The sequence below is a fragment of the Podarcis pityusensis genome (genome assembly GCF_964106645.2).
Source record: "Podarcis pityusensis genome assembly, chromosome: 8".
Lineage (NCBI taxonomy): Eukaryota > Metazoa > Chordata > Lepidosauria > Squamata > Lacertidae > Podarcis > Podarcis pityusensis.
This window is the reverse complement of record NC_138033.1, coordinates 70,375,639-70,395,537: the sequence shown is the minus strand read 5'-3', so window position 1 is coordinate 70,395,537 and position 19,899 is coordinate 70,375,639. Positions and strand designations below refer to the sequence as shown.

Sequence of the window (19,899 nt, the reverse complement as noted above, 5' to 3'; positions counted from 1 at the left end):
TCTTTCTCACAGACCAAACCAGGCTACGTGAGGAGATTCGTTTATTTGGGGGGGAGGGGAGTCATTTGTGTGAAAGGAGATTTTTTTGTTTCGTTGTGAATAAGAAAGTTATTGTAGTAAAAGTTAAAAGTTACTTAACGGTGATTCCAAATATAACTGGTTCTTTTTCCTTTTGGCCCGCCCCCTATCCGAAAACCAAGCTATGTGAGGTGTTTTATTTTTAAGGGGTTTGTATGAGAAATGGATTACCCCCCCCCCCCTTTTAACATTGTTGTTGTTAATGACAAAAGTGTTTTTTTAAAAAAAACACCAACAAAGTCACTTCATGATGATATTGAAACATGACTGGTTATCTCTCCCTTTTCTCACAGGAACCCAGACTGTAGAAGTTTGTGTTTAGAAAAAAATGATGATGATGACGATGATAAACTTAAGTCACTTCATGATGATTTGAAACATAGTTTTTTAAAAAAAGATTAAAAATGAAATAATGTTGGGGAGAGTGAATGAAAGGACAGGCTACGTATGGAAAGGAAGAACACCACCTCACAATGTGCAAAGATGGCATAAAAGGGGGGAAAATGATAGAGAAAATAGCAAAAGGTTAAAAAGTGCAGTCTTTAACATAGATTTGGCCAGTCGCATTTTATACCTATCCATCCCTAAGACTTTAAGGAGAAACAAAGAGATTGTCAACAATGAAAGCAGGCTGTCAGATTATTTAATTTTTAAACTGATTTTTAAAAAAAGTTTTAAATATATGCTGGGTTGAATCCAAAGTTAGTTATGCTTATACCCAGTAGAAAGGACAGGGGTGGCGCTGTGCCTAGGACTTGCCGATCAGAAAGTCGGCGTTTCGAATCCCTGCAACGGGGTGAGCTCCCATTGCTCGGTCCCTGCTCCTGCCAACCTAGCAGTTCAAAAGCACGTCAAAGTGCAAGTAGATAAATAGGTACCGCTCTGGCGGGAAGGTAAACGGCATTTCCGTGTGCTGCTCTGGTTTCGCCAGAAGCGGCTTAGTCCTGCTGGCCACATGACCTGGAAGCTGTATGCCAGCTCCCTTGGCCAATAAAGCGAGATGAGCGCCGCAACCCCAGAGTCGGTCACAACTGGAGGACCTAATGGTCAGGGGTCCCTTTACCTTTACCTTATACCCATTAGCAGGGGTTCTGAGAGTGCTGTACCTGGCCCCACAGCCAACAGGTTCCCCAGACTTTGCACTTTAGTTTAAATCAAAATCCCAAGTCTCTAGTCCTCTTAAAAAGAAAGTTATGAAGCAAAATATGCAGCTAACCTTTGGAGTGATTTTAGTTAGATGACCCAGCCTGACTGCTTCCACCTTTCCATGTTTTTAGCCAATGAGTAAATGAGAGGTGGAATTGATGAGTGAATTGTTTGGACACCAGGGTCATGAAGAGCTGCTATATATTTTTTCCACATCGTTTTCTAGTCTATTTGTCATTTTCTAAAATCTCTATAGAGTGCCCTTCCTTTTCACCTAGCTGCCAGGATTACTACACAATAGGTTCAGGTGGACATTAAAGAATTCCCAATAGCAAATACAAACTTTGCAAAGAGTCTTAGGCATGTCTCTTGTTGTGCAGAACCTAAAGCCAAACACTCATTAAGAATCCACTGTATACAGTTTACTTACAGTACAATGCTATGCATATCTACTTAAAAGTACATCTCTTTGTGCTTAATGGGGTTTACTTTGGGGTATGTTAGAATAGTTGTCTTGGCTTTAGTTTAGGATTGGCACTGTGGGGAAATGGGGTTCTTGTGCCTTTAACAACTGTGTCACAGGTAGAATATCACGAAAGCCTCTTCTAATATGAAAATACAGTTATGGGAAAAGCTTCACTTGTTCATTCTGTCCATCAGACTTTTATTATCTGTGTGTGCCCCTGATTTGTACAGGAACAAAACATATGCAAATCTTATGCAAGTCTGTCTTCTTTTGCAAGTAGGTTGTAGAGGAATAATCCACAAACATTGTAGTAGACATGGTTGACACCGCTGCCCTCTAGTCCATACTAAGCATGGCTAAGAATGGTTTGAGCTCAATAAGAATATATACAGCCAAGAGATCAAAACAAAATGCAAGATTAAAAGGTTAGGCTGTGATCTTGTACTCACATAAATCTTCTCTACATTTATTGTGGGGTGGGGAGGATCATAATTTTCAGCACTGGCTAAGTGCCAAATTCAAAACTAAAATAAAATCAGTGAGCGATCAGCAATTATTGGGAAGAGAATCTAGCCCCACTGCCATGGGTCATAACATAGCTTTCTTCAGTTGCATCTTTATAATGAAATCTTGAGAACAGAACAAAATAACTCTTTATCTGGTTGCTGTTTCTTTTTAAATGAGTCACCTTATAATAAAAAGTTATGAATAGCAAAGTTGAATTATTAATAGCTCCCCCAAATCCAAAAAGAATGGATTGCTTATCTCTCCCCATCCCCTCTGTTTCGGTGGTGCTACATCTGGACAAGTCTGGATCTTTATGTGTCTCAGAAGCAACCATAATGATGACATCAATTATTGATAGATGATTTTGTGTGAAAAAACACATCCCGCCATTTGGGGAAGCTGAAATGCAGCAAGGAAGCAAGCAGCCATATATGACTAATTCTGAGTATCTTGCAGAAGTCCTGTAAGCTATTTTTGAGGATGAAATTAAGCTGGTATAGTTTGGGTTTTTAATGTCAATTGGTAACCTCTTTAAAATAAATTTAATCCCAACCTCACCTTTTGGTGAAATGAACTGGACTCTGTATTTGATTTTACTGCACTGTTACCCTGGAGAGAGCCCTGCCTGAAACCCCAGAGAGCTGTTGCCAGTCAGTGTAGACAGGACTGAGCTAGATGGATCAATGGTCTGACTCAGTATAAGGCAGCTTCCTGTGTTCTGTTCCTCAGATCTTCCAGGATGGAGCAGGCTGTAAGTCTGAATACAAGGGGGAAATGATTCTATTTCAAAGCTGAAGCTGTGTTTTTCAACAGGGCATTTTAAAAGTAATAGACTGCAAGGTGGGAGGCACCAGCCTGTAAGAGAGCCCCCTCTGCCACCTGAGAGTATCTGTAGGAAAGGAAGTTGTCTTTCAGATATTTTGGGACTCACTACTAGAAAGCACTTGTTGACTATGAGCAACTGAGTAAATTGGAAGGACAACAGTAATATGAAAAGTGAACAGTATTGTAGGAGAAAATAAATGCTAGACCTCATATATCAAAGACTTCAAGGTCTAACCCAGAGATGGGGCATCCGTGCTAGGACTAGATGAACACCCTCAGTTGATTTTCATCCATGCATGCATACGTACAAAAGAAGTCTGTCCCATCCTGATTCCATGCAGATTTTTAGGGGAAATCCTAAAAATCCATAGGGGGGGAATTTCCAGGGGTAAATGTAGATACTGCACTTAGAAGGTGATCACAGGGCTGCTTTCATTCTTATGTAACAGTTTGAAGTTTTCTGCCAGACAGAAAAGCATTTTTTAAAAATACTCCAGGAAGTAGCCCCATGTTGCTTCCTGCTTAATTGTATGTAGTACAGTATGTACGAGAGGATTTTATACAGGGGTTGGAAATGGCTGCCTGCATCAGCATTGATGGCTCTTAGTCATTTCCTTAAATGGAAGGAGCCCTTTTGTTCGCCACTCCAGATCCAAGTTAGGGATGGGTGAATCAGAGGCGAATTTAGGGGAGCGCAACCAGTTCACCTGCAATGGACACTAAGCCAAGAGGATGCCGCAGTAATGACTTCAAACAGAAGGTGAAAGGCGGGGGGATTTTGGCGTTGCACAAGGCGCCACTAAAATTTGCAAGTCCAAAATCTGCCACTGGGCAAATGTTTCAGTTTCTCACTTTTCCAGTGGTTTAGTTCTCCACATTTCGACACCAGTATGCAATTTAAGAAAAGAAAAAAGTATTTGTGAAGATTCATCATCAGCATTTCCCCTACCATGAATTTTTTGTATGCAATTTTGCCTAATATATCCATTTTTACAAAACAGTTTCCCCATACATAATGCATTTAGTAGGTTATTTTGACTAATACATACATTTATATGAACATTGTACCTCCTTGCATGCATTTTTGTGCTCACTGCAAAATCTGGAAAAGTGCAAGTTTCAAAGGACAGCCGTGTTTCAGTTCTTGTATTGCTTCATAATGGGGCACATTACGTAGGTTCCCCTTTAAATGTGAACAGCATCAAAATTATCCCCTTCATCTCTAACCCATGTGAACCAACAGATACGTGGCCACATCCAGGGCTGGCCCACCCATGAGGCAAGGTGAGGCAACTGTCTCAGGCAGCAGGATCCACTAGGGTAGCAGGTCCGGATTTTTATGTTCCTTCCCGCTTTGTTCCTGATATAGATCTTTCCTCACACCTTCTTCCCTGGTGGGGAGTGGGGTGCCATTTTGGGGTCTGCCTCAGGTGCCAAAATGTATTGGGGCCAGCCCTGCTCATATCACAGAGCCAGTTGAAGTCATGTTTCTCCTAAAAAAAATGTAAGGGTAGTACTAAGGTGATCCATACCACTGGAGATTGCATTACTGTTCTGCCCCCCCCCCCTTTAAATTTTCTGAAAAAGACAGGAAGCAACACGGGGTGGGGGACGGGGTAGATACCTAAGGAAAACAGCCATTTGATGATGATGACATAATGTAGATTCCCCACGAAATCTGAGTGAGCAAATTGCAATTCCCACAGTAAGCATCTAGTATGGAAGCATCTTAAGTGGATAAGGTTATGAAAGAAAGTATTACACGCTCCAGGGAGAGGAACCAGCTCTTTTCAGCACTGGCATGCACTACGCTTTCTAAACAATCCATAAACTCCTGCTTTTGGGCAAAACTGAATAAAACTGCATCATGCTTTAGGAAGGGATCAGAAGGCAGATTTTAGAGTGCACATCTTTAGCACTTTAGGGTTTTTAAAAAACAAAAAAACCAAACAAAATTAAAAGCCTAATTCTCAGCCATTAAACAATATTCAGCTAGCACAGGAGGAAGAAAAAAGGTGGGAGTAACTAATTCAGTCTCCCTAGTTACATTCTTAAAGTCTACATTCCCCCCCCCCCTTTCAGCTTGACTGTTTCTTATGCAACAAAGGGATTATTTTAAACACCTTCTGAAAATAGAGAATTTAAGAGATTAGCAACAATCTTGATCATGAGAAGTTCTTCAGAGCTGATGTGCAGAGAAAGAGCTTCTGAGTGTAATGGAATATTTTGGAGAAGCTGAAAGGCACCTGAATTCTAATGCACTCCCCATAATTTTAGTCATATCCACACCATACATTTAAAGCACATTTCTAACACTTCATGTCTCCCTCCTTCAAAGAACCCTGTGAATTGTAGTTTGCCTTGCACAACACCTGTAACAAACTACAGTTCCCATAATTATGGGGAGGGGGAGCCATTTGGTTTAAATGTATGGTTCCTGACCAGCTAGGTTCCTCTAGTTAACCCATCTAATAAGCACAAGGGAATTTTAAAGTACCATGTTCAAAACACATCATTTCAGGTAACCCATTAGAATGCACAAGTGGGAGCTGCAAATAAGTATTACAGTGTGACGTGCTTTTGTTCAGGATCCCAACCAAGCAGCCACACCCTTCCCCAGGATACTCCATTCCATTCTGCTTCTCACCCTGGTCTGCAACTGACACTCATCATCCACTGAATACAGTCTTCATTGGGCTGTTTTATAGGGTTTCTTGTCACTGGTCCATACACACTTGCTTACAAAATGGCCACACCCTGTTTTCATACCCAACCCCCAGTTTTTATAACAACTTCTGGAAGTCCACAGGTTCCTCCATCTCAGATATCGAGACACAAGACACTTGTCAAGTCAGCTGCATCTTTAGTGGGGGATGAAGAAATTTTTACCTTCAGGTTGTGGGCCAATGGAGACTAGTCCATTGGAGCAAATGGGTCACTGCCCCACCAACCTCAGCCTGACCTCAGTTCCCTCCCTCCTTCCTAACTACCTTCTTTCTTCCAACCAACAGAGCAGGTGAAACTGGCTGTCATCTTCCTCCTCCTCATTCTCAGTGATGCCCTTGTAGAAACCAGCAAGGAGGATGAGGAAGGGGAGAAAGCAGAAATGGTTGGCTTCACCTGTCAATGGCTTTGGCTCCACCTGCCTTCTGCCTCACCAGTCGCAATGGGCGCCAGTCACCACTTCTGTGGCTAAATTACAGTAGTGTATCTTTCCCTTGAGAACAATGCTTTTTCTTCGCAACTGCCAGCACAGGGGGCCTGATCCAGATTGGTACCCTCACATGGGGGCTGGCTGGGCTTTTAAAAGCCTTTGCTGCTGTGCTGTTACTGAACTGAGTATGCATAAGTGCCTAAGAAGAGTCTGTTGGATCAGGCCAATGGGCCATCGAGTCCAACACCCTGTTCCCATAGTGGCCAACCAGAGGCCTATGGGAAACCCTCAAGCAGGATTCGAGCAAAAGAGCACTGTCCCCTCCTGTGGTTTCCAACAACTGGTATTAAGAAGCATTACTCACCTCCGACCATAGCAGTAAAACCTGGTAATTGGGGTTATTAGCCATTCATAGCCTTATCCTCCATGAATTTGTCCAATCATCTTTTAAAGCAACCCAACTTGGTGGCCATCACTGTCTTCTGTGGGAATTAGTTCCATAATTTGACTATGTGATGTGTGAAGAAAACCTTTGTTTTATCTGTCCTGAAGCTTCCAACCTTCAGCTTCATTGGATCTCCAAATTTCTAGTGTTAGGAGAGAGAAAGGAAAACCTTTTTCTATCTATCTACCCCATGCCATGCATAACATTATAAACTTCTGTCATGTCACTTCTTTCTTTATTGCTTTTAAACTAAAAAATCACAAATGCTGCAACCTTTCCTCATAGGGGAGTTGCTTCACCACCTTGATAATTTTTGTTGCCCTTTTCTGAACCTTTCCCAACTCTCCTCAGAAATATCCTTTAAAAGTATATTGTATATTTTGAGGCCATTCCAGCAGCAGCCTGCAACACCTTTGTTTCAGCCTTGTTTTTGTTCAAGGGAGCGTGTCTCTCCCCACACATACACACCCTGGCCATGCTCCCAAACAGCATGAGATGTTCTGCACACTCTCCTCGTCCTCCAGGATCCAATTACAGCACAGGCCCGGCTTCTCGTCAACAAGGGAACCCTGTTCAGCCTCTCGAGTCAGCACCTGTTACTTCACAAATGAACTTGTAAAATAGATGTTTCCATGCAACAGAGCATACATGGAGCAAAAACTTCTTCTAAGCTGCCACTCCAGGGATCAGGCAACCAAACAGTTGCATGGTGAAGCAAGATCATTAGCCAAAAAGCTTGAGCAAGACTCCTGTGGGAGTCATTAAAATGATCACTTATTAGGGGAGAGAAACGTTTAGATTGAGACACCAAACGTAAAAGTGTTGTGTGTGCTTTTAAAGAAGTTAAACAAATAGTTCAAGTACTGGGGTAGCCACTCTCCACTTTGGAGAGGAGTAACCTTTAAATAGCAGTGGTGCAGAGTTTTGCCATTAAATTATGCATGGGGCCCACTTAGCTGAGATGGCTTTTAGAAGGCGGGTAGGGACGTCATAGGTATAAAATCATGAATGGAAAAAGTGAATAGAGATTCCCCCCCCCCCCAAAAAAATCCCCTCATAGTCAGTGGTACCTCGGGTTACATACACTTCAGGTTACTGACTCCGCTAACCCAGAAATAGCACCTCGGGTTAAGAACTTTGCTTCAGGATGAGAACAGAAATCATGCTCTGGCGGCACAGCGGCAGCAGGAGGCCCCATTAGCTAAAGTGGTGCTTCAGGTTAAGGACAGTTTCAGCTTAAGAACGGACCTCCAGAACGAATTAAGTAATTAATCCGAGGTACTGTACTAAAAACCTGATTAACCAAACAAAACAGAAATGTTGAAAGAGTAAAGAAAGCATGTCTTCAAACCACACATGAATAACCTATGGAATTCACTACCGCAAGATGAAGCAATGACCACCAACTTGGATGGCTTTAAAAGGGGGTTGGACAAATAAATAATGATATAGCCATCAGTGGCTTCTCGCCAGGCTGCCTGTTTTCTCTCTCTCTACTGTCCGATGCATTAGGCCCCTGAACTCCAGTTGTTGGGAGTCACAAATGAGCACTGCTACACTCAGGTCCTGCTTTCGGGCTTTCCATTGGGGCATCTTGTTGGCCATAGTGAAAACAGGACACTGGAGTAGATAGGCCTTTGGTCTGATCCAACAGGCCATAGCAAAGACCTGTTTGAAACCCCAGAGAGCTACTGCCAGTCAGTGTAGACAATGCTGAGCTAGATGGACCAATGGTCTGACATAATGTTGGGCAGCTTCCTATGTTCTTATGAACTGCCTCTCGTCTATTTTAATGTCTTATACCATGAGGCAAATCTCTTTTTTGCACACACAGCCCAGCTTTAAAAATCTGCTTTCTTTAAAACCTCCTGTTTTTCAAATTCTCCACTTCTTCAGTCTCATAATGTGATTTTACCCTTTATCACATTAATTCAGTTGTCATTATACTAAGATCGAAACTAGCTCTGCAACATAAAGTAATAAAGCAGATGGCAAGCACTATCCTTTTTCTCATACACACACAGAATACCTCTTCTAAGATAAAGATGGCTATTATACACAGATGCCTATGGATGAATGTTTTTGGCTTTAAAAACATACCTTAATTTATTTGCTTTGGACCTAGTAAAAAAACCAAACTTACACATACATTAAAATGCATGTACAGAATTATTTGGTGGCTAGTGGTGGACTTTAGACAGGATTCTTCAAATCTCCACTCAGCTATGAGGTGAAGGTAAAGGACCCCTGGATGGCTAAGTCCAGTCAAAGGTGACTATGGGGTTGTGGCGCCCATGCCCATCTTGCTTTCAGGCTGAGGGAGCCGATGTTTGTCCACAGACAAACACCGGGTCATGTGGCCAGCATAACTAAACCACTTCTGGTGCAACGGAACACCATGACAGAAACCAGAGCACACGGAAACACCGTTTACCTTCCTGCCACAGCAGTACCTATTTATCTACTTGCACTAGTGTGAATCAGGTGGGCTATCGCATGATTCAGCTGTTAAAAAGTGCAATGACTGAGCTAACATGTTGCCCCAGTAGCATTAGACCAAGCCATTTAGAAGCATGACTGGCTGTGCATGATGCAAATCAAGGAGAACATAGAGACTATTGTGTCTTCGGTGGGTTTTTTTGCAGTGCTGGTGCCAGGCAGGATTTGCATTCCGTTAATATCACATCAGCAAACACAACTCAGTGGATTGTTGGCCTCTGCCATTTGCATGCCTCTGTGGTTTTCAACGCAACATAGCTACATACCCTTTTAGTAGTACCAGCACCAGAATTCAATTATTATTCTACTGGTATTGCTATTGCTTACTGTTCATTTACTACTAATTGTGGGGAAAGCACAAGAAAGAATTGAAATGTTGTCATTCCTAAACAGAGGAGCTTACTAGATCCTGAACACAGAAAGCTGCCCTATACTGTCCCAAACCAGTGGTCCACCAAGTATTGTCCGCACTGACTTGCGGTGACTCTGTAGGATTTCAGACAGGAGGCATTCTCAGTAGTGCAAACCTAAGAAGAACATAAGGAGAGCCCTACTGGATCAAGTCAAAGGCCCATGTCATTTGGCATCCTGTTCTCACAGTGGCCAACCAGATGCCTATTAGAGGAAGCCCAAAAGCAGGATGGGACGCGGGTGGCGCTGTGGGTTAAACCACAGAGCCGAGGGCTTGCCGATCAGAAGGTTGGCGGTTCGAATCCCCGCGACGGGGTGAGCTCCCATTGCTTGGTCCCTGCTCCTGCCAACCTAGCAGTTCAAAAGCACCCCAAAAAGTGCAAGTATATAAATAGGCAGGAAGGTAAACGGCGCTTCTGTGCGCTGCTCTGGTTCGCCAGAAGCAGCTTAGTCATGCTGGCCACATGACCTGGAAGCTGTACGCCGGCTCCCTTGGCCAGTAAAACGAGATGAGTGCCGCAACCCCAGAGTCGGTCACGACTGGACCTAATGGTCAGGGGTCCCTTTAAAAGCAGGACCTGAGTGCAACAGCACTCTGCTCACTTGCGATTCCCAGCAACTGACATTCAGAGACATATTGCCTCTTATAGGATTTCTTGTGTGCCATTCACCACAAGGTCCCAAGGTGGGTTACAGGATAAAAATGCAACATCAAAATCAGTGAATCAGGTGGCCATTCAGGCATGGCTTGAGAGCAACAGCGCTCTCCCTTCCTACAGTTTCCAGCAACGGGTATTCAGAAGCATTACTGCCTCCAACAGTGAAAGTAGAAGATAGCCACCAGTATTAGCAGCAGCCATTTGTTGGGGCCAAACAGCTCCTAGCTGGAGGGCTGTGGGCCAGCCAAAATTTATTACCCTGCAACAGTGGGGAAGGTTTGGTCCTCCAGTTGTTGTTGGACTCTGAATGCCGTTGCTGGGAATTGTAGTTGGAAAGTTGTTGCACTCAGGTCCTACTTGTGAGTTTCCTGTAGGCAACCTGGTTGGCCATTTCTCATAGGATGCTGGACTAGATGGGCCATTGGTTTGAACCAGCAGGCTCTCCTGATGTTATGTTATCTGTAGACAGCTGAAAACCCAGGAATTTGCCTTTCTGCCTGTCCAAGTATTCTGTGGGACATATTTCTGGTGATCCCACAGAAGTGGGGCCTGTCCTGTTGTGCATCTCCCAACCGCCAAGAAGCAGTAGCTGGCAGATCTGTGCCAAAGCACGGCAGAGCTCCCTGACATTTGCTATCGCTTGTGTCACGCTATTTATTATTTAGTAGGCCCTAGCAGCAGGAGCATGCTCAGTGGGGCCTTGCGCACGCAGGTGTGTGATTTATTATGTCTCTTTGCATGAGTGGGGGGCATGGATGCATAAATGGCAAGGGTGGAAAACATGCTCCCCACCCCCCACCTCGCTTATTTCTTGTTTATTCGTTTTTAAATTCTAGGTGTTAAGTAGTCCTGTAAAAGCTTTCTTCTCCTTACTAATGCTTTACATTCCTTGCTATCAACCCAATTTAGGAAAGAAAAAGAAATGGAGATCAAGCATCTGTTAGTAGGTCCCTGCCTCTGCTACCCTGTGGATCTCACTGTGGTTTCTTGGTTACATTAATTCTCATACTTGCAACCCCTTCCACCTTTGCATTTTAAAAATAGCTGGCCAGTTTTCTTCATTTTATGAATTTGGAGAACAGATGTCCATAAATGTGCTCATTAGATGTTAGTCATTCTGTTCTATCCAGCAGTGATAAATGCATTGATGTGGTTTCGGGTACCAAATACTAGCATAAAAAACTCTGGGTTGTATACAGTGTTAGTCCTACAGAAAGTAGAGCCATTGAAATTAATGGACATTGCTAACTTAGGTCCATTAACTTCCATGGGTCTACTCTAAGTGAAACTTAGTTGGAGGCAACCATCGATTGAGACCATCTATGGCCAAGAACATAAGAAGAGCCCTGCTGGATCAAGCCAATGGCCCATCTAATCCAACATCGTGTTCTCACAATTGACAACCAGATGCCTGCAGGAAACTCAAGGAGGATCTGAGCACCAAGCACACTCTCCTCCTGTGGTCTCCAGCAACTGGTATTTGGAAGCATTGCTGCGGCTACTAAGCTATGGTGGGCTGCATGCAACTAAGTCTTAGACTAAACCCATTGAAACTAGTGGTACTAAGTGAGTCCTGCCTATCACTTTCAATGGGTTTACTCTGAGTAGGACTAACAGGAGACAGCCCAATAGCTATGTTCTACCTCTACTGTTGGAGGCAGGATGTTTCCAAATACCAGTTTGCTGTGGATCACAAGTGGGGAGAGTTGATGTTGCACTGGGAAATTGTGAATTTCCCATTGAGTCATCTGGTTGGCCACTGTGAGATGAAATTGCAGGACCAAATGGGCCTCTGGCCTGATCCAGTAGGTTCTTATGGCTTAGTGCAGGAATCACTGAGTGAACATTGGTTGTCCCTGATCCTGACCTCAACACATTCCTCTGAAGGGTTCAACAGGGGCATAGGCAGGTGTGGTTGCAGAGTACAGTCCCTTTGCTGGGTCCCCAATTTACTGAGAGGACCAAGAGCAGTGGGTCCCCAGGGGGTACTCAATGGTATGCAGTACCTGCACCTCTATTTTGTTGTTGTTAAAAAGTGTGGCACTTACTGCAACAACTTCATGGTTAGTACTGGCACCTATTTTTCTAGAAAAAAAGCACTGACCAAGAGTCACATATACATTTTGGGTTACTTATATGTGTTGTTTTCCTGATGCATCTTAAGAGTGGGGGAATTGGGTTCTCCAAGTGTTGCTGGACTACAACTCCCACTTATGGCTGACTATTGGCCATGGTGGCTGGGGCTGATGGCCATTAGATGCCAACAACACCTTGAGGACCACAGGTTCCCCATCTCTGATAGATGTACTCCCACCCTAGGATCAACTGGTAAAGCAGGCATAGGGAACCTTTGGCCCTCCAGGTGCTGCTGAACTACAGCTCCCACCATCCCAGACCATTGGTTATGATTGCTGGGGCTGATGGGAGTTGTAGTTCAGTAACATCTGAAGAGCCTAAGGTCTCCCATCTCTATGGTAAAGGGTGGAGTATAAATCCCATAAATATAAACAAGCACCTGGCCACGTGGAAGGAGATTATAAGGGTTGTAAATATTGGTGATTTTCCCCCTAGGAGTTTATCATTAAAAAGAGGGAAACGCTTAATGGAATTGAGTGGGGAGACTCAGGCTCTAGAAGGAGAAGCAGCTGGAAAGGATGTCTTTGGGCAGGAAATGTGCATTGGGTGTCCACTTATGCATCACCACACAGGAGGAAATGCATCACCAGATGAGGAAAAGGACCAGAAAGGGCACAGGGTTTACATAAAAGTTGCACATGCTAACTTTGCTAAGACCCACCTGGTGTAGCCTCATGACCCACTGATTGAAGACCTATGGGTTAATGGACCTTCAGATGCTAGAGCAGACATAGGCAAACTCGGCCCTCCAGATGTTTTTGGCCTACAACTCCCATGATCCCTAGCTAACAGGACCAGTGGTCAGGGATGATGGGAATTGTAGTCCCAAAACATCTGGAGGGCCGAGTTTGCCTATGCCTGTGTTAGAGGAAAGGAAAGGAGATCCCATAAGCCTGTAGCTTCTTGCATGTGGAATTTCAGGGTTGTCTCCAACTAAGTCCTTCTCAGAGTAGACCCATTGACCTAAGTTAGTCATGCCTGTCAATATCAATGGGTCTATTCTGAGTAGGACTAGGTTTGGCTACAACCCCAAGTCTTGCCTGCCCTAGACTGTGTTATTCACCTCTGGCCCTATTGGATTGAGAGCTAGACTCCCCACCATTTATTTTTATTAACACTATTTATATGCCACCCTCTCATAAAAAATATATCAGGACAATCATTAAAATGGCTGGATACTCAAGAAAATTTTAAACAACTGCAGAGACTTGTTGGCATAACAAAGTCTTCAAGAGATCCCTGAAAGTTAAAGCATGGATCTGGTAACACCAACTGGTTGGGGCTAATAAGGTTTCTGAAGCGAATGGTGCCCATCCAGGTGCTCTCACTGATCAACCTGGAATATAAGGAATCAGGTAGTCCTCAAGGTATCCTCGTCTCAAGTTGTTCAGGGCTTTCTTTATGTGTTATAGGGACATGGGTGGCGCTGTGGGTTAAACCACAGAGCCTGGGACTTGCCAATCAGAAGGTCGGCGGTTCGAATCTCTGCAACGGGGTGAGCTCCTGTTGTTCGGTCCCTGCTCCTGCCAACCTAACAGTTTGAAAGCACGTCAAAGTGCAAGTAGATAATTGGGTACTGCTCCGGCGGGAAGGTAAACGGCGTTTCTGTGTGCTGCTCTGGTTCACCAGAAGCGGGTTAGTCATGCTGAACACATGACCCGGAAGCTGTATGCTGGCTCCCTCAGCCAATAAAGCGAGATGAGCGCTGCAACCCCAGAGTCAGCCATGACTGGACCTAATGGTCAGGGGTCCCTTTACCTTTACCTAGAGGTGTTATATGCTCCCCTCCCTGTGAATTCCACCTTCCTTGCTAGCTGCACTGTCAAGACCAATCTTTGGAGCAGTTATCCAGGGGTCTACTCAACAGAATGAGTGGGCTGGCTTTTTTGGATGGAGTGAAGGAATATACATTACCATGTAAAGAGGAAGTCTCCGTTAGATCATTAAATTCAGAAGTATGACACATTGCCATCCCAAAAGCCCCCCTGGAAGACTGTTACACCCAAAGTCTAAAAATCACCTAACAGGACCACCATCCCTCACTTTAGTTTCTCGGACACGCACTAGCAGAGGAACATGATAAACGACACTACGCTGAATAAATCTTTACAGCGAAGTTAAATGCAATAGAAGGTGATCATAAGACACGGGGCTTGCCCATGTAGTACATCTCATGCAGGATGTATCCAACCGATTCTGATTTTATTTTAGCTTTTTTGAATTAAGAGGAGAGCTAAAGTTGCGTCTTTTGCTCCTGCCATTTACACTCACAGAAACACACCCCATGCGCCACTGCCTCCTCTTGTCGGCTTCTTCTAGCCAGTTCTCCCACCACAGGGACCTGAGCAAGCAAACACACCCAGCCAGCATCACACAATACTCGTGCATGCCAAAGAATCACTGTTGCAAGATGACGCAATGATGAACTAAGTGGTGCAATGGAGGGATGTGTGAGTGCATAGGAGATCCTGCATAGGCAGCAATGCCCAACAGCTTACTAGCAGCATTTCTAAAAATAAACAGTATGATTTATTATTCCCCCTCCCTCAATGCCACATTCCCTGGAGGTGGCTGCACATGGCAGTCTTATATTATTCTGCTGCACTCTGCGCAAATGTGGTCCCCCCCCCCACTGCATCAGACCTGAGGATGGGATAGAAAGGATTCCCAAAGGTGTTGTTTACATTACAGAGGGCTATTTATTTCTTGCATTGATTTATTTCTTGCATTTACAGTATATACATCTGGGTGGCTCACTAATTTTTTTAAAAAATACAATAAATTTAAAACAATAAAACCAGTTACAGTGGTACTTCAGGTTAAGTACTTAATTCGTTCTGGAGGTCTGTACTTAACCTGAAACTGTTCTTAACCTGAAGCACCACTTTAGCTAATGGGGCCTCCTGCTGCTGCCGCGCCGCCGGAGCACGATTTCTGTTCTCATCCTGAAGCAAAGTTCTTAACCTGAAGCACTATTTCTGGGTTAGCAGAGTGTGTAACCTGAAGCGTATGTAACCTGAAGCGTATGTAACCCGAGGTACCACTGTATAAGCAAATATAAAACAAGCATAAGAGAAGTCCCCCTAAAAGCTAGCAGAGACATAGCAGCATAAAGATCCCTTTCAAGCCAGCAAAGGGGAAAAGGAAGCTTTGTGCAAGATTTTAAAATCTCCAGGAGTGGCACCATTATGCCACAGGGCACTTTAGGAACATAGCAAGCAGACCTGCACTGACTATTGCTCCATCCCTCTCAGTATTGTCTACGCTGGCTGACAGTGAGTCCCCAGAATTTCGGACAAGATACATTCCCAGCCATAGGTGTCTGCAGGATCAGACCAAAGTCCCACCAAGTCCAGTCTCCTGTCCTCAAAGTGGCCAATCAGATGGCTGCAGGAAGACCACAGGCAGGGCATGAAGGCAACAACCCTCCCTCTCTGTTACTCATAAGAATATCTTGGCTGCTGCATCTAGTCCAGCATTCTCTTCTCACAGTGGCCAACCAGATGCCCATGGGTACAACAGCAATAAATAACAGTGGGTTGCACCCCAAATAAGTTCTAGTCAAAGTATATCCATTGAAATTAATAAACCTAAGTTAAACATGCCCACCACTTTCAATCTGAGTAGAATTAACCTTTGATATAGCCCAGTATTAGTATATACTGGTGTTTGAAACAGTACAAGGCTTTAAAAAGCAGAACTCATCAAGTAGCAGAATACCAGTAACAGAGGACCAGCTCTTCAGGAGTTAGGAGAGCTCCTAGGGAAGGCAGATGTTGTTCTAATAAGGCCAAATTTTTAACCGAGCCTTTATATCTCCAAAAACGGCCTGGTGACTCTCACCAGGAGAGCCCACCTCTCTGATGAGAGTGCAAATAATTTAAACAGCCAGGCACTGTGGCACCATTGAATGACCTTGGATTGCACAAACTGCAAGGAAATCTTGAGAAAAGAGTGATTTGTGAGCTGATGTAGTCGTCTTTCTCTCAAAAAAGGTCTGAGCCGCTGCTCCCAGTTTAGAATCTGGGGGAAGGGAATTTCACCTCCTCTCAGAGAGGTCTATCCAATGAACAATAAAATTTGAGGTGCTGAGAGACTCACCTGGTTAAGTGATCTAATTATTAGAATACTAGCTCTCTGGGGTATAGAAGTCCTAGTCATCCTATCACATTGATTTCCTCAAGTTGGAGAAGGGAATGTGCATCATCTGGAGATGGAACATTCTCTGTTGCAGTTGGAATTTACATCCTTCATTAAATCCAGGGTAGTAAACGTGGTACCTCTGGGTGCCATCTTGTGGAAGATTAACGACACAGCAAGAGTAGCACGTAAAGGATTTGTTTGCACAATTGGATGGTTATGCATATCCCACCCTTCAAGGTAAAAACGGCAACAAAAGGTCACATTCAACAACTAAAAATACAACACAACAAACAAGCAGAACAAAAATGGTGGGTAAAGCAACCCCTGGCTTGATGCAGGAAATCCCCAACAGATGAATTCCTAGGCTGTGCGTGAAGAACTCCAGTGATTGGGGAGCCCACCACCCTGTGCTAGGGAACTGGTTCTGGGAAGGGCTATAGCTCAGTGGTAGAGCATCTGCCTTGCATGCAGGAAGTCCCAGATACAATTCCTGGAATCTCCAGGCAGGGCTGGGAATGCCCTCTGCCTGAAAAACCGTGCCACTCAGTGCAGACAATACTGGACCAATGGACCGGCTCAGTACAAGACATCTTCATGTGTTAAGGCGAAGGCCTGTAGCACTCTGGTAGAGCATGTGCTTGGCATGCAGAATGATCCAGGTTCAATCCCTAGCAGGGCTGGGAATGTCCCCCTTCTGAAAAACTCTGGAAAGCCGTTGCCAGTCCATGTAGACAAAACAATGCTAGATAGAGCAATTGTCTGACTTTGTCAAGCAACCTCCTATGTGATTCAGATTTTTTTCTAGTTATAAGACACATAACACACCTGGATATGCGGCAGCACATTTGGGGAGGGGATGGTGCTTCTCCAGTGCTTTTGGAAAGCGCTCGCATCTCGATCCTTCTTAAAAGCCCTAATGAGCGCCCACATCTCCAACTAGCCGAACCAGGAGCGAGGCGTGGAACCTAGAGCAGCAGAAAATCTATGTACAAGAGAGAGCAAGAGAGAGCTATTTTTAGCCAGCCAGCGAGTAGGGGGCGTGCGTCTCTGTGTGTACACGCATCACCCATTTCTCCGCACACAACACAATTTTATTCAGACACCTCTCTTGGCAGGCGTAAGTACAGCTGGGGGATGCTTGGGGTTTGGAGGAGCGTTCGCTAGCAGCAGGCAGCTAGAGAGCTGAGCCGGAGGCTGGGTCTCCAAAGCAATTAAAATAAACTGCAGGAGCCAAATAACACCAGCTCACAAGAGCAAATGTAATGCAACAAACCAGACCAAGAGTGGGCAAGCGCTCTCTCTCTCTCTCTCTCTCTCTCTCTCTCTCTCTCTCTCATACACACACACACACACAAAGACACACTCCAGTTCTTAGCAGTTTCTATTTCTGACATCATACTGAAAAGCAATAAAGGCATTCCTCCTTGGTCTAAGAACATTGCCCCACCCCCAAAAAAAAACTTGGGAAAGAAAGGAGATGTATGCACCTCAAGGGTCATTTGAATTTTCCAAAGATAGTCCCATTTCTCAGGACTGGTGCTGCCTCTTCAAGGACTTTAAATGAAGGTCAGGCAAATTCATATAGGAGAAGGCTATCATTGGCTACTAGCCAATTGGCTAGGTTTTCTCCCTCCATGGTCGGAGGCAATATGCCTCTGAATACTAGGTCACAATACTAGGTCACTGGCAGTCACAGACGGGGTGATCTGCTTTTGTGCTCAGGTTGCGCTTATGGACTTAACATTGGGACATCTGATCGGCCGCTGGGAGAGCCGGTTGTTGGACACAATGGGCCTTTGGCCTGATGCAGCAGACAGCCTCTTTTTGTGTTCTTACAAACTGTTTGCACTTGCCTCTACCCGGCCCTCACATTTCTGGGGGGGGGGGGGAGAGAGATGAGCAGTGTTGGGTAAGTGGAAAGGAAATATCTCTTGCATGCTTTCTGAGCATCTGTCGGGATCTGCTGAGGCTAAAAGTAGGACCCATCCTCACTTATACTAGCCTGTCCTGTGTGCAGTACAGCACAAGTGCAGGCTGGCACACCTCCCTAGGCAGTGAACCAGGGAACCTGTGGCCATTCAGATGATGTTGGCCTACAATGAGGTTTTAGGCTTGTTTCAGCAACTAAGCTCTTCTTGCGTTCTTATGTGACTCTGTCTCAGCCAAATCACCAATCCTATTTTCCCTCTTAGGGAGGTATTGGGCATTATCTTTCCAAAAATAATGAATTGAGAGTAGCACTCAGCTTTCAACCTTCTCCTGCGGGTCTCTGAGTGATCCATTTTAATGGGGAGGGACCAAGGTCTCTCTTGCATAGGCTTCTAAATGCACACACGGAAATGATAATGCACGACTTGGGAGCAGCATCAGCTCATTGGCACAGCCTGGGCTTTGCATACAGAATCTTCCAGTTTCAATCCCTGGCATCCTCAGTTAGAACAGGGTGGGGAGGGAGCCTGTTTCATCCCGTGGGCCACTGGCCCTTCTTAACAACCTGCCAAGGGCCACATGCCAGCAGTCGGCGAAGCGAGGAGCAGAAGTGGGTGGGACAATTGACTGCAATTTAAAAACACCACCCACCATTATTTATTTATATCCTGCCCTTCTTCCCCAAAGGAGCCCAGGGTGGCAAACGCAGCAATGACTAGAACAATTTAAAAATATCTAAATATCTAAAAAAGATGCAGGCTGGGAAAGATCTCTGCTTAAAAGCCTGGTCGGAAGAGAAAGAGATTCAGCTGAGAAGGCCATAGAGAGGGTTTCTGTCTAATATTCAATGCTGATTAAGACCTTTCCAATCCCTGGGCACTGAAACTATTATAAGCCCCCACCAGAGCCAACTCCGGGGGGGGGGGGTCACAGGTGCTTTGGCACCCACAATAATATATTTGTGAGGGCTGGGGGTCCCCAAATCCAATGGGCAAAGTTGAAGCCCTTTGTAGCGGGCACCCACAATCTTCAGCGTGGGATGGCACCTATGAAAGCCCCCCAATATATAATTCAAAATAAAAGCAGTACTAAACCAAAACTTACATGTGTGCTGAAATGTGCATGAATGTGTGTCATGTGCAACACATGACAGGATCCAATTTCCTTGCATTACTTCAATTTACATTAGTGAGGGGAACACACACACAGTTTCAGTGGGGATAAGGAATAAAGAAATAACAAAAAAATGGGGAGAGAGAGTTTGGAGTGAAGTGTAAGAAGTCTAACCAAGTTCTAATTTTCCCCATGATGACTACTTTGGTGCTTTAAAAAAAAATAATAATCAAATTCTTCCAAAGATTTCTCAATATTTTTCATTTTGGTGTCCCAAGTGCATGCACAGCATGCCTGCTGAGAAGAGAGATAGGAAAAAACTGAAGAAAAGTCTGGCTGATGGATCAGGCCAAAAGCCCATCTAATCTAGTCCAGTATCCTGCTCTCA

At 44.5% G+C, this 19,899-nt stretch overlaps 1 long non-coding RNA gene across 2 annotated transcripts in view; it reads right to left on the bottom strand.

Moving 5' to 3' along the window:
• Window positions 1-3,401: 3,401 nt before the first annotated feature.
• LOC308482826 overlaps window positions 3,402-19,899 on the bottom strand; it is a 36,033-nt gene continuing 19,535 nt past the window's right edge. Inside the window, exons 3-5 of one of the 2 annotated variants that reach the window (XR_013989433.1) lie at window positions 17,295-17,451; window positions 7,086-7,214; window positions 3,402-4,512 (exon numbers count right to left, since the gene is read on the bottom strand). This is a non-coding gene — a long non-coding RNA (uncharacterized lncRNA). Of the gene's footprint in view, window positions 4,513-6,807; window positions 7,215-17,294; window positions 17,452-19,899 lie in introns of those variants that run through there. The other variant, XR_013989434.1, reaches the window with a different exon arrangement.